Source organism: Streptopelia decaocto (genome assembly GCF_964273445.1).
Source record: "Streptopelia decaocto genome assembly, chromosome: 5".
NCBI lineage: Eukaryota > Metazoa > Chordata > Aves > Columbiformes > Columbidae > Streptopelia > Streptopelia decaocto.
The window spans coordinates 30,191,965-30,207,377 of record NC_138659.1 but is presented as its reverse complement, the minus strand read 5'-3'; the positions used below and the strand labels follow the sequence as shown (position 1 = coordinate 30,207,377).

General features: G+C 38.6%; 1 protein-coding gene across 4 annotated transcripts in view; it reads left to right on the top strand.

Moving 5' to 3' along the window:
- ST6GALNAC3 (ST6 N-acetylgalactosaminide alpha-2,6-sialyltransferase 3) overlaps positions 1-15,413 on the top strand; it is a 250,560-nt gene that overhangs the window by 53,449 nt on the left and 181,698 nt on the right. The window lies entirely within an intron of this gene.

Sequence of the window (15,413 nt, the reverse complement as noted above, 5' to 3'; positions counted from 1 at the left end):
GATGGCAGTGGTATCAATCTTTTTGGGTTGTGTAGGACATCTCATAGCAATTGCAGTCTCTGTGGGTTTGTGTGGGTCGGTTTGTTTGTGTGTGTGGTGTGAGCAGGGAGAAAAGGTTTGGTTGGTTTGGTTTTTCCCTTCTTTGTGAACCTGCCCTGAATCTTACAAATACAAAATGTTGACCAAAAAGACAATCAGTTCCAGAGACTGCTCTATGGATATGTTGTTTGTGGTTTGCTACTGTCTTCCCCTAGGGAGTCTGGTTAGAGGCGCGAGGAGGTGTCTGAGATAGTGGCTGTCCAAACCCAGTGTGCGCTGTTAATCACGCAGCTGAAAAGAAGCCACATCCCGATTGCTGCCAGATGTTTGTCTCTGCACAGATTTTCAAGCTGTGAAGCCAGGTCCCTGCCAGGACTGATAAGGCTAGGCATAAAATATCGGAGATGGCATCATGTTGGCCCCAAGGGTAACATTTCAAAAGCTTGTCATGCTCCGGATTTAAAAAATTCTTGCAGGGTTGCTGGGACTTAGTCTCATTTATGAAAAGCATTTTAAGCATTTGGGCACACAATAAGAAGTATAATTGGTGCCTGATTTCTGTTCTTTGGTATCAGTGAGGATTTAGGTCACATGAGCCTGTGTGTTATTTTATAAGGATCCCAATTCCCCCAAGTTGCTCTTAGCTGGAGTGGTGTTTATTTTGAAGGAGAGTTTAAACAGGTACTTGTAGACACAACAAGGCATTTTACAGCTGCTGCGTGGGGTGCTCTGAGCAGTGAGACGTGGAGATCTCAGCCCTCCCATTCCTGCTGCTGTGCAGGTGCTTTAGGGCTACCAGGTATCCATCCCTTTGCATTGTGTGCTCATGGAGCATGGTGCTCTGCTCCTCTTGAGGACTTTTGAATATCATTATAAGGATTTAAATTATACTGATGTACAAAAGGTGAGACCAAAGGCCTGCTTGGCAGCAGTAAAAGACCAGAGTGAGCAGCAGACAATGCCTCACCTACTCTCTGCTCCCAACAATTTGGGAGAGGAGGCCTCTTGAGCCAGCAGTGGTTTCTGTTTACTCCATAACCCTTAACAAGCTCCTTTCATGAACTTATGCAATCTTCTCATGAACCCACAAGCTTTTATTGTGTACTGTGGCAAGAAGTGCCACAGCGTAAATAAGCCACATGCACAGGAAACACCTCTGACTCCACTCGATGCCCGCTATTTCTTTTCTGGAAGGGACCATGGCTTCTGGCCATTTGTAAGGCTGAGGGAAACCTGTCCGTAACAGCAAGTATTTTCTGTCGCCACTGAAATTTCATATCTCTCTAAAATATTGGATCTAATTCTATAACTCCAAGATGGTTCCTTTTTTCTTTTTTCCTTCCCCCTGCAAAGTCTCATTTTTGTTGTTTCAAGACAAACTCCCTCAAGTAGTTTGTTGCACATCAGATTTGGAAGGAGGTTATTTTCCAGATAACTTTTGTATTTCCACTTGGCAGCTTTAATACGACCTTTGTCCTAACCAGATCTCAAGCTTTTTCAATAATTCTTAACAATTGAATGTTTCATTCTTTGGAGCCTTCTGAGTTCCATTTGCTTTCGCTGACCTAGAATTTGCTGGTTGGGATTGATTGCTGGGATGATCTAAGCTCCTGTCTACTGAAGCCTTAAATTTCGTCCTTTGTACAAAGAGAAAATTATTTCTTACCTCCTTGCTTAGGGTATTGTCAGGAGAGACAAATTCAGGTGTGTTTTAACATCAGTTTTCTTTCCTGGGGAAGCAGTTCAGCTTGGATTTCATTTAGAAAATAAATAAAAGTGGAAATTGGATTTGCTGAGGCAGCAAAGCTACAAAAGATGTGACAGCTCTGCGCCTGGTGCTGCAGGAGACCTGGAGCCGGGGAAATTGCTCTGTAGGCAATGGGGATGCTAACAGGTGGGTTGCTGCTTGCGCTGTGCTGTCTGTCAGTCTCCAAAGTCCCGGAGGGATTTAATTGTGGATCTGGAGACGTTTCAGAAGTGCTGTGTGATGAAGAGTGGAAAGTGGGGGGGGTTGGTTTGTGTCTTGTTGGTTTTGTTTGTGTGGGTTGGGCGGGTGGTTGTTTTCCTTCTCTTCTTCCCCTGGCCTTTTCCTACTATTGCAGCTATGAGGGGAATGGGAACACTAACAGTCACAAACTACCATATCTGGGAAACCACTGTTTGGTGGTTGTTAGTTTTGCTGGTTGGTTTTGTTTGTTTGTGGTGTTTTTTCCTGTGTGTTTTGTCTCAGGCTGTAAGCAAAAGCAAGAAGCCATTTTCATTGTCAGAAGTATATTGAAATATTGTGATGGCTCTCAGGTGACTAAATACCTCTGCAAATAAAATTTGAAAGTTCTGAGGACGTGATTTACAGTTTGGTAAATGGATTGAATTTCTGGCTTGCAGAAAAAAAAAAAAAAGCAAGGTGATAAATTTGCTATTAAGTCCTACTGTTTTTGTCAAAAATAACTTACATTTGCTGTATCTACCTCTCAGTCCTCACATAGGGAACACTAAATGTAAATATTACCATGGTCTGTAAGAGAAGTATGTAGTAAAGTTGGAAATGCACATGAGAGAAAGGTAGGTAAATACTTTGACTGAACTTAGTCCACTTCTGTCTTACTTAAAACACTGAGGGTGTGGGTACAGAGAGGACTGTTGATGGGGTAACAACTGCACGCACGCTCCTGTAGGATTCGTTCCTTTGCAGGATGAGGAGAATGTGTTGGTGCCTTTGCTTATGGCCAGCAGTTGCTAGAAGGTTTAATGAAATGTCACGTTATTAAAGGAGGACTCTGGAAAGGCACTGGGTGGGTCTGGCATACGGAGACGCTTGTAAAATAGATAACATCTATTGTTATAAATAGCTCTTAACACACTTTATGTGTAGTGTTTTCTCTCTGAGAATCCCACTGGTGACAGATATGTCCGTGTCACAACATACTCTGGGGAAATTGTGTAGTATTTTTCATTAGATCCAGTCCATGTAACTACTGGGGTATAGCTGATCATTATTTTGCATGTTCATTCTGATGTAGAAGAGCCTGTACTCAGTTGCATTTGTCTTCCATCTAATTTTCATAGTTGGCCCCTTGCATGAAAGGGTGTCTGTGCAGTAATTTTGTTTCTTGGTCTGATTTCATTGCCTTTTTTACAAAGACAATTGTTGACAATCCCAGAACTTGCATTTTCTTCTTTGCTTTTCTTAAGCTTTTACAAGCATTCTGCAGCATGGCAGCCCATTTAACTCCGAGGATAATTAGAGCAGAGTTAGAAGTACTGATGGTTCGTATTTGGGTTTATGTATAGTTTTGCCTTTCTTAAAACTTTCTTCCATAGAGGCTTCTTGAAGCACAACACAGAAATAAAGGTAGTTTTAGGACAGCTTAGTGTTCTAACTCACGTGGTTTACAATTTTTAAGATACTCCTCTTTCACATTTAATGGATAGTAACGTTTCTAGTAACAGTAAATTCTCAGTCACATCAAAGCTTTTTTTGTTGTTTTGTCAACATATATGCAGAGCTAATTACATGAAAATTTACTTTCTGATATCTGAGACGAGAAAGCGAAGAGACAAGAAAGATAACAGACAAAAAACATATATTTTTATAAATAATAACAAATAAGGCTGCTGGAAGTAGGAACCTGAGTTCAGATCCCCTTATTATCCCTTCCAATCCCTAACATTCTGCGATTCTGTGTGATTCTGTGACTACATGAGGAAAGAAGTCATCAATGTTATGAAGTGTCTTCAATCAAATTTGAAGTCTGATGGTGCAATTTATAGCCTAGTGTTATTAATAGTTTTCGTGTAATGGCGTGGTGGCAGGTAAACTTTTGAATGACATCTGTTGCTAAAGATTCTGTAATTTTGAAGACTTAGATGTTTGCTAGGTCCTAACTCTGCTGCATTTCCAATTGCTTCTCCATTCATATGATAATCAGGCTGCTCACATTTGCTAATTATTACTACTGTTGTTTAAAGAATACAGAGAGCAAAAGCACGTCTGTGGCCAGACGCTTTTAGAGATGTAAGCACACAATAACGCTCATAAAATTCATAGTTCATCGTGTGCAGGATAATGATTAGAAAGCAGCTAAGCCTTGTAGCTTTAAAGGAGAAAAAGTCTGTGTTTGTAAGCAACATGCTAGCATTTTAACTGAGAGATGAATGTCAGAATTTCCATAAATCTCCAATTTAGAAAATGAGAATACTATGGGGACCATAAAGGGCTGAAGCTGATGTCTAGTTTCAGTTCTGTGCTGCTCCAGAAGACAGACTGTCAAGGACGTTTAGTTTAATTGCTAGGGGGAGGCAAGCACAAAATTAAAAGGACAAGTAACGCAAGTGATGAGAGTTTCATGTTCTATGTGGATTCAACTTGTAAACTCTTTTCCTCTCCCGTTCTTCTTTCATCTTCCTACCTTTGTTTAGGGCTTTCCATCTACCTCTCTCCCCATTTGCTTTTACCCACTCTTCCTCAGTGTCTCTGAATCTGCCCCCTTTTTGGTAATGATGGAAGCTTTTAACAGGCAACGTGCATTTCCCCCAGTAAATGTGCCTTCCCCCTGGCAGCTTGCCTTTGTGGCTTTTAATGAGCACCTGTCAATTTGAAGTCTGTGGCATTAGTCAATATGTTACCTCCGGGTAAGTGTCTGTGATGCCTTTCAGTTTTCATCTTTGTCTGTGCCAAATGATGCTTTCCTACTGACATCCCAGTGTAAGCAGGCCGTCATTTGCTGGAAATTTCCCATTGCAAACTGATTCGAAGTTGGACAACGAAAGGCAAGCTGAGTCCCCTGCTCCCTCGCCTCTTGCAGTTCTAGTTATGTTTGTGGGTTTTTTTGGTTTTCTCCTATCAGCTTGAAAGTGTTGGCTGACGTTATCATATTCTTTCTATTAGGGTCTGGTACGTGTCAGTGTTGCAGCCCGGAGGAAGTATCGCTCCTGCACAACTGAGTAGGGAAACACCGGAGGAAACTGTATTTATGAGACGAGAGACAGAATAGATGATTTTGCACTGATTTGACTTTGCCTGCTCATGTGTCTATAAGAAAAAAAATCCAGTGGAACGGGTCGGAAGAAATGAAAATTACTTGTCAGAAACAGGCAAGGTTACGAGGTGATAAGGGGGAATGTAATTATGTTGTTGCAGACCTTAAAGCATCATTTTACATGCTTCACCATTGCACACAGAGGAATGTCTGTCAGCTTTCACACAAGAGGGCGCTCTTGGAATTTTAAAAGAAATACTACGCTCTATTAGGGCTTTTTTTTTTTTTTTTACATGCATGCATATTTTAATATGCCATTTTCAAAGCTATCATGATGTATTAAGGTTGTCTCAGAACCTTAGAAAGTGGTGTCTCCCTTCTGTATTTACCTTCACAATGATTAGTACAAATAACTATTCATATTTTAACCACTAAATCCACTCAGTGAGAAGAGATGAACACGATAACCCTGTGGATTTTGATAACACCTATGTAAACAGTGGGTGATCAGTCTTGAGTAAGATGTAATATTTGAATAGTGTCAGTCAGAAGTATGATCTAGTTTTAGTTTACTGACAAAGCAAATCCTACTATTTTGGGATATCATTATCTTTCTGGTAGCTGGAGAAAAGCATCTGCTTTTAGGCTAATGTAGAAAAAAATAAAAGTAATGAAAAACCTCAATCTTTGCAGAAAATCCCAGTGGGAGGGTTGTTCTGTAGGGGTGGTGGTGTGGTGTGGGCTGGGGGTTTTTTTTGGAGGCGGGGAGGGTGGTGTGTCTTTGGCTTTGTCTTGTGGATTGTGGTGGGGTGGTGTTTGTGGTGGGGTGTTTGTTTTAGATTGCTGCCCTTTCTTTTAGGAGAGGAAGTTGTGGAGGGAATGAGTCTCATCCTCACCTTCCAAGTGAACTATTCTTTGTATTGCAAAATTACCATGTAAACAGCCATAAATAATAGCATTACTAGTGCTATAGCTGCACAGTCTTGTGAAGTATGAGGTTATTTTTCAGTGTCTGTAAAAATGAATGATTGCTTTTAGTGTGGTATTTAACATTCAACCTCTGTTTTTCCCTGGTAATGAGTTCTGTGGCCTGGTAAGCTAATGTGTTAAGGAGTATCTGCTGTTAATTCACTTGTTTTGCTGCTTATCTTCTGTCTTTCAGATTCAGTGACTGCTTCTGTTCTTTCCCTGTTCATAGACTCACAGGTCTGGAAAGGACCTCTGTGATCATCTCTGTGATCCTGCCCTACGGCAAGCTCAGCTCTATTGGTCCTTTTGCGTGCCTGATTGTCTAAGCAGTTCTGAACACCTTCAATAAGGCAGACTTTGCAGCCTAAGCTACTGTGTTTCATTACTGTTTGAAAATGTTTTCCTTACTGGTCTTGCTGAAACTTAATCCCTTTACTGCTTGTACTGTCCAACAGGCATGAAGAACTTGTATGTATTTGAAGCCTTGTATGTATTTGAAGCATATCGCCTTGTCATCTCTTCTTTTAGTTAATTGAAATATTTACCCTTGCTTTTCCTCATATTTTTTAAAAATCTCTGGTCTGATAATTCTCTGGGTTCCCCATTTAATTTCTTTTTTTGTTTGACATATGATGCTCAGAAGTGAGAATATTTTAATTGATATTTTACCACCTTGCAGTAGAAAAATTTTGCTGATACTTCTGTATAGACTTTATAGAGATGCTATGTGATGTTTACTCTTCCCTCCAGCTCCCCAAGGAAAGGAGAGGCATTTTCAATTCCAAAATAATATTTGGATCCTTAATGGAGGTATATTTCAGTTCAGTTTTGTTATTTTCATGCTCTTAATCAAACTTCCAGTCTGATGAATATAGTCTTAGGTTTCCTTTATAAACCAGCTAATCCTGAATTTGTCAATTGGTTAATGTGCTCCAGTACAGAAATCCAATTCTTCTGTAAGTTCTAGGACAGGGATATCAGAACTGATTTTGTACCTTTTGCTGTCAGTTTAATAGCATCTTAATATTTCCAATAGTTGTCACTCCTTGCACAATGTAGATCAATCATTTAATTTATCTTTAGTCATTAATCCACTATGAACAGGAACTGTAGAATGCAGGGGTTTTGTTTTGCTGTCAGTGCTTCTAGTTAACCTGGAAGCCAGCAATAAAAATAGTTTGAATTTCTCTCTTCTGCATGTATTGCACTTCTCAAAATTGCCCTCTGTTCTAATGGGGATTATTGAGTTTGGGATTGAAATTTGTGTAGTACCCATCCATCTTCTTTGCTTAACCTAGATAATTGGGTGCTATATTGACATCTTGCTGCTCTACGCTCTACTTAGACTACTTTTCTTCCCTTTTCAATGGAGTTTTAAACATAGTTGTGTTTGTTTTGAAGAGGAGGCAGAAGGTTTACCAATTTCTTGTTCTGTCAGACTGAAGGTGAATTGTGTTAAAAAGCAGCTTACCTTTACCTATTTATTTTACATTACTGACTTTTCACTATGAATATCACCAGTTGTTGCTTGTTTCATGTTTCCTAAATCTTTATTTTCTATTTTCTGATCTGAGGCAAGCACAACACGTAAGAAACCATCAAAATGTTAATGTAATTACAAATTACTTTAAGTCCAGCCCTAGTGCTTTCTCCTCCTAGAGAGTGACCTTCATTTTTGTCCCTGCTGGGAAGGAATCTTCCTTAGGCAACTATAGGCCATAATATGCCACCGGTTTTTAAGCAGAATTCGCCATTGATTTCTTCAGGGATTTCCATTTAAAATGCGACATTGCAGCAGAGCTCAGTCTAGTTTCATATATTAAATAAAAGGATGCAGTTCACATACCTTCTTGAATCTGGTGTCGAAGCGCCAGTGGCCACTAGAGGGAATGAGAGATCCCAGACTGTTTCCATTTCAAAATATATATTACGCATTAGTTTTAGATTCATCTCTAAGAAATAACTTGTAAACTACATTAGCTCATCTTTTTATGGCAAGAACATTAAGCGTGTGCATAAACATATGTTATTCTTTACTGTGTGTTTTCTAGCTCAACAGAAATCAGGTTAGTCCCACAAAGAGACTTGCAAGCCACATCAGTACAGGAATGAGCAAAGGGATTCTGATTAAAGAGATGCATTTTTTTTCCCCTCTCAGAGAGCTCTAGAGCTACTGGCAAAATATTGGATTAGTGTTGCGAACTGTCAGGGCCTTCATTTATAATACTGTCAGACTGTTTATGCCAGCCACTAATGACTACAGAAGAGTAGGCATTTTATGTTACTGAAAAACCTAAATTGCGTTCCAGACAGGTTGACACTGATGCTCCAAAGTGCAGGTTTGCAAGATGATAATTCCTAATCTCAATAGAAAAGAGTTGTCAAATTCAATTTTACTGCGGGACTGATTGTAATTTGCCTTTTAACTCTAGGATGCTACAGAAACAATCCACTTGATTTGGCTCTTAAAGTGTTTTCTCTGCAGTTTTTGTTCTGCTTGTGCATAAGCACAGTGCATGTAAAGCTCGTATGTTCCTTTTGCGTTTCCTTTGAATTTCCAGTTACCTGTTCTCTGTAAGCATGACTTAATCTTACACAAGCTTAATATCTGCTGCCTTTTAGCTGTCATTAATTCTGAAGATGCATCAGCAGTTGAGCATGGGGATGTTTGAAGTAGATGGGTGCTTCAAGAAATGGGGATGTCCTTTTGGGGGAGAAAAAACGACAAAAAAAGTAGTATGATTTAGGCTTGCAAAATGGCTTCTGGATTGAAATACATGTCGTAAGACTCAGTGAAGTCTCTCTGTGTTTCCTTGTTTGAAGAAATGGGGGGAAAAAATGGGTTTTGAAGGTTAGACTAACTTAGGGTTCTACATGTATTTCTGTAGAAGTGAACAGAAGGACATGTGTGAAGAGGAATTGTGAGACAGGTCATTCATTAGTATGAAGCTTGTCCTCCACGTATTCAGAATAATATTATGCTAAGTGGTTTAGGATCCTAAAAAACCAAAAAAGTAATCTGATGTTATATTCTGCATCTATTGAGGTTCATACAAATGTCAGTCTCAAAGTGCTTCGAAGAATAAACATCCTGAGTGTGTAATACAACTAACACAACTGACCAAAAGCTTGTGTTAATGCCTTTTTTGAAGGGGGAGGAGTGGTGATATTGGGGAGGACGTCCCAACAAGAAATGCTAGTAATGGAAGATTTTGGGGTGATTGGATAGCTGTTAGTATACCCATGAAAAGTGGTGAGCATGCTGTTACAGCCTTTTCAAGATGGATAATGTTATACCTAAAAAGAGGTTTAGGATGATTTTACCAATAAAACAGCCTTTTATGAGGTCTTTAGTATACAGAATACTTACAGTTCTGGACCAAATGATCTAAAAGAAATATGTACATGCCCTAAAATAACTTTGGGCTGTCTTATGACTTTCAAAATACTACTAATTTAAGAATTTTGTCCTGAAATAAGTTGCCTAACCTCAGTATTTGTACAGTGTATACTTGGATCACTTGTGAGTATTAACATGATCCAAACTGTTCCCCTTTGCAAACACTTACTGAGGCGGTGTGAGGTATAGTCTGTGGTTTGATGGAACTTAAAATGTCAATTAAAAATGATGGCTTATTTAATGCCAACAGACCATACCCTGCAGTGCTTACTCAAGCAAAATTCTAATTGAGTCCAGTGGGAGGTTTGCTGAAGTGAGAACAGTGAAGAGCGGAAGAGGCATCAGCAGAGGCGTGACCTCAAATATTACTCCAGGCATCACAAGGGGAAGCGTTTTGTGTTCCCTGGCACCGATGATGAACTTACTTCGCTTATGGACAAAAATTGGAAGAGCAGGGATGTCTCTGCATATCCAGAGCTCCCTGCAATTGTAGTTCCCTTTAGGGAATGTTTTTGCTGAAAGCTGACTTTTCATTGAAAACTACAGATCCAGTGACAGTGAAATAACTTGTGAGCTTGTATGCGGTTACCCAAATGGACGTGGGATGGTGAAATGCGGGGTGAGGGGGAAGACACTGTTAGTGTCACATTTTACAAGAATCTTTTGATTTTTGAAATCTCCTCATTTAGAAATTTTCTTCCAGTTTTATAAAGTGAAAGCCCATAAATATTTGAACTAGACGCAAGGTATCTAAAGAAAACACGGAGTTGCAAACAAATGAAAATATAATTTCCTTCTCTGTTAGGTTTTATTTAGGGGCCTTTTGTTTCTCAATGTCCTGGTCCCAGCAACCAGAGAAACACATTCTTTTCATCATGTAGTAAGGCACAAGGAACATCATCTGAGTGTTTGTTGTCCTTCTCTGGCCGTTGTTTGACTATTACTTTATGTGCATTTGAACTCAAACTGTCTGTGCAAGTGTTTGGTTGCTGCTACCTGGGAATGTATTCACTAGACAGGCAAGTTGGAAGGGTTTCCTCTGGCTTCATCACTGGATTTATTCCTAAATGCTTTTGACAGTATCAAAAACCCTAGAGAGCAAACCTGATTGATTACTGTTGACTGATAGATTAGTTGGTTTGTTTAGTTTCTTGCAGGTAGTAAGGTACTCTGTATTCCGTGCGAACCTATAAATTACAGTGTTTTAGTCACCTGTATTTTTAATCATTGTTTTAATTTAGTGGACTTATTGCAGAATTTTTCTACTAATACATTTGAATAAGCAGAATGACTTTATTACAGACAGGTACAGAATGAGAGGTGTGGTAAGATACTAAAACAAACCAGTAGGAAATACTTCAGGAAGTTTTGAAAACAAAGACAAAACAATTTCCTAGAGTTGACTTTTTTCTATCTACATATACATAAATGATAAAAACTTAGATGTGGATGACAAATCCATTTGTAAGGGGTTACACACCTCCCTAGTAACTTCTGTTCTATCTTCTTCACTTTGTTCTCAGAAAACAGGAAAATTTTAAGAATGAGGAAGAAATGAAAGTTGAGCTTATAGGGTTCTTTCATAGAGCTTTGCCTTTTATTTCCAGAAATACTGTGTTTTTCTAATAATTTACAATATCATTGTGAACAAGTGATGTCTTGCTCAGATTTACTGTCTTTGTGACTTTCTTTTTAAAAAAATGCCTCTTGAACTTTGCTAATTATCCTGCGGGGTATTTAGGTGATCTCTATATGGAACAGATAAACTGCTATTGTTCCAGGTATCGTTCCAGCTTGTGAGGTGGCAGCTGTTGTTTTGCTGGTAGAGGATTTAACCAGTGGACATGGGCACGTCAAAGAAACAGGACTGTGAAAGGCACGTGTCCAGTGCAGGTTCATTTTTATTCTTTTGAGTCTCTATATAAGAGGAAAAATGGCAACTCTGCATTGGAAGGCTTAGCATTACATTTAGAGAAGGAACAACTCTAAATATAACAACTCTGGTTTTATATATGACGTCTACAACTTGGTGGTATCTTTGTAGCACAAAGAGTATTGAAGCTATCTTGGAGCCCATTTACCTTGGATAAATCCTGTTTTTTTTTTCCCTCCTGTTTGTGATCTGGTTCTTTAAATGATAGATATTTAAGAGGAGTGTTCAGTTCATTTAGACCTCTTTACTCAATATTATCTGAGACTAAGTTTAAATCACTGAAAAATTTTGTATTAAATTTTGATATCAACAGTGCTGTATTTTGCAAGAATTAGACTCTAGTAAGACTTTGTCCTAGATTGCTGCTAAAAACGAGAAATGTGTAGTTATTGTAAGTTGTTTTCTCTAGTAGTGTGGCACAACTCCATTGTGACTAGGATAATCGTCATGCTGCCATATATCATGGTAACAGTAAAAATTAAACGGAACAAGAACCTTATATAGATTGTGTTTAAAATACAGTTTTCATACTGATATGCCCCTGCACCCAGACAGCAGCTTTAAATGATGCCAAAGGTTTTCTTAATATTGTGCAAGTCCATAATACTTATGTGGATACATTTAGATTTTAGTATTTAATATGCTTAAAAGCTAGTAATTTTTAAAAGTACATCTAAATCTTCACTGATGAATCCTGTGATTATAGAGAACTAATTTTAAATTAGTAATTTGTTTTTCTGTCAGCACACTTTAAAAAAAAAAAAAAAAAAGTTTCGTCCTAGTTTTGGCTGGGATAGGGTTACTTTTATTTCTAGTAGCTGCTATAATGCTGTGTTTGGGATTGAGTGTGAGAATAATGTTAATCTATACTGATGTTTTAGTTGTTGCTAAGTAGTGCTTATACTAAATCAAGGGCGTTTCAGCTTCCCATGCTCTGCCAGCGAGGAAGTGCCCAAGGAGCTGGGAGGGGACACAGCTGGGACAGCTGACCCAACTGGCCAAAGAGATATTCCATACCATATGATGCCATGCTCAGCATTTAAACTGGGGCAAGTTGGCCAGGGTGGGATGGGTGAGCACTTAGCAGGAACTGGCTGGGTATCAGTTGACAGGTGGTGAGCGATTGCATTGTGCATCACTTGTTTTATATATTATTTTCTCATAGCTCTTATTGCTGTTATTTTCCCTTCCTGGGTTTTGAATTTGACAGTCTAATGAAATTTGGTAACAATATAATGCACTAAAAAGCTGTACTTTGATCTGTGAACACATAAACCCCCACCCCACATTGAAATTCAAATTCACTTTAAAAAGTGAACAAACTCCTGCCAATAATTTGTTTGTAGCATTTATTCGGTATTTCCTTGTCAAACACCTTCTACTAAATAATTGTGCCTTAAGAAAGAAAGGGGAATGGCACACTACTAATTGCATACGGGCCTGTAACTTGGATCTGATTGATGGTGGTGGTTTTGTTCTGTCATGAGCACGTCTTTTAACATGGAGTTATTAGGAGAGCTGACAGCTATTTAGGTGCCTAGTAATCAGCAAATGTTTCATGTAACAGATCAATTTTTCTATTGGATTTTTGCATTCCATATCTGAATATTTAATTTATTGTATCAAGAACTGATTTAAACAGACTCTCAATCCAGGGCTGACTTTGATCTATCTATGACTTAAACAGCTTTATCCTTTTATCATTTTTTTTTTTTTCGTGGATGTGTAATCGTTTCAAGTGCTTAAAATAAACGCGATGATTTCAATATTCTCTTTCTCCTAATCTTTCTGTTGGTTCCTGTAATTGAACAGTGCAGGTGAAAGGATGAAAACTGTGAAGAGTTTTTTTTAAAGTTTATTTTTTTAATGGTTGACTTCGGTGTAAACTGTATGAGTTTTTTTTGTTTGCCTTTAGCTATAGCCTTTAGTTTCAGCTGGTTTCCACTAGTGTTCTTTGTGGAGATTGTGTTTGAGTTCACATTCAAAGACTTAACCACGTGCATGGATGTCTGCAGGGCAAGCGACTGCTGCAGTACTTCTGCTGACATTAGAGACCCCATAGTCACCATAAAATCGAGGGCATTCATAAATGTGTTCCAGGTCAGGAGCAGATGTTTCTGGGGGCTAAAATATATCCAGTTAAAACATACATTTTCTGTAGCCGTATCTTATGGAAGGTCTTATGGCCGCTCAGTTATGAAATGCTGTCTAAAAACCACTTGAAAGATGTCACATGAGCAATCCTGCCTTGCTGACCGCTCAAGTGCAGTGGGCTTTGGGCTTCCAGAATACACATAAAATATTAGCTAAGCTCAAACCAAATGTGACTGGCCAATATTTTATATATATATATATACACACACATATATATATATTTATATTTTTTTTTCCCCCTGAAAGTTTGCTTTTTGGTAAATACCTTGTGCGTGGCCCTTATAAAAGATCCATTTGTTGACAAAAATGCCTTTAAATGAGTTTGCTCTCCTGAAATGCAGCCTGTTTCTAAGACGTATGCCAAGTGAAACATATCCTACCAATAATGACTGAAGGGAGAACACACAAATAAAAGATTGAACTGGTCGTGTGGCAGTCATTCATCACAAGGGAGGACACGCATGGAATTTATTCTCATTATTACTTTTACAGCCCAGACACTGGTGGCTGCTCTCTTCTGCTCTGGTTGTGCATTCTTGCTGTTTGATCTTTGCCATTGAGCATCCTTTTATGTTTCTTAGAGATTGGACAGTTTTGTATTCTAGATTTGTTCAGTTTAAAGAAGAATAATTATATTTGCTTCATAGTAACTGTGTCACCTTATCCATATTAAACACTGCAACTATATATGTAGACTGGTTTCCAAGGAAACAGCATCCCCTCCCTGGCCTCTGGACCTCTGCTGGAAATTCTGTGAGTGAAGTGTCTCACTTTGAACACTCCCTGTTGTTGCTACCCTAATCCTGAACTCGGATTCCCAACAAAATTACAGCTTTTAAAATGTTTGCAATGCCATTGTGAAGTTTACCATGCATTCCAAATGATTTAAGATACTTAAATGGTATTGGAACAAATTACTGCCTTCATTATGACAGACAACAGATGAGTACATTATACTACTTAGTCTCAGCTTCTTTAACTAAAATACTGTGATTGTTTTCCATCCTGTAGTTCTGTAATTACTCTTTGTTTATGTTCACTGTAAGAATTAGGATGACTTTTTTGGTGTCTCTTTAAATGGCACAATCAATATTATTATTGGGCATTGTTAGGAAGATAAATTATTTAATTCATTTATATATCAGTGTGAGCAGAATAGTGGTTTAAACTGGGTAAAATTTGGCAATTGTGTTTGTTACGTTCTATAACTGCCTTCTCGGTGCCCTTCCCTTCTTTATTTTTTTAAATTCTATTGAAACATTTCTTGTAGTAAACTTCAATAATTTACTGGATTGCTGATAGGATCTAAGTTTGTAATTCTGAGGAGTATCAAATGCCTAACACTTTCACCACTAGATACCCACTTTAGCTTACTGGTTAAGGAAATGCAAATTTGATGCCTCTATTAAAGAAAGGATCAACTAAGGTTTTAATTAATATGCATCGGTACGAGATTTTCTTTCTGGGTTTTACAAAGGTCAGAAACTGTGTTGCTGTGGTTTCACACCACGCAGAAGGGAGTCTGCAAGAACCCATCGTGTTCAGCATCCTTCCCAATGCCCGTCTTTGCAACGATGTTGTTTAGCTGCATGTGCTGGGTAGGTGTGGCAGGGATCACACCTGAAGTGTGGGAGGTGTGCAGCTCCAAGCAGCTCTGCTTTCATTGCTAGGTTGACCAAATTCACATTAATTTGAGATCAACTGTTAATAAACCAGAAAATGTGTGTTGTGCTGTCTTCTGTGAGAGCCGGTGAAGGTGCCTTGTCTAGAGGGCCTCCGTATTTTTAAAAAAAAGGCATAAAGTTAGTGCACTGGTTAAAATATGATGTTTAAGAGAACTGTTATCTCAATTGGCCACTGGGCAAGAAAGGATTTGTAAATGAAAGGTTTTTTTACCAATCTCTTCATGTTCCTAATGAAGTGTTTGGAGTAACCAGTA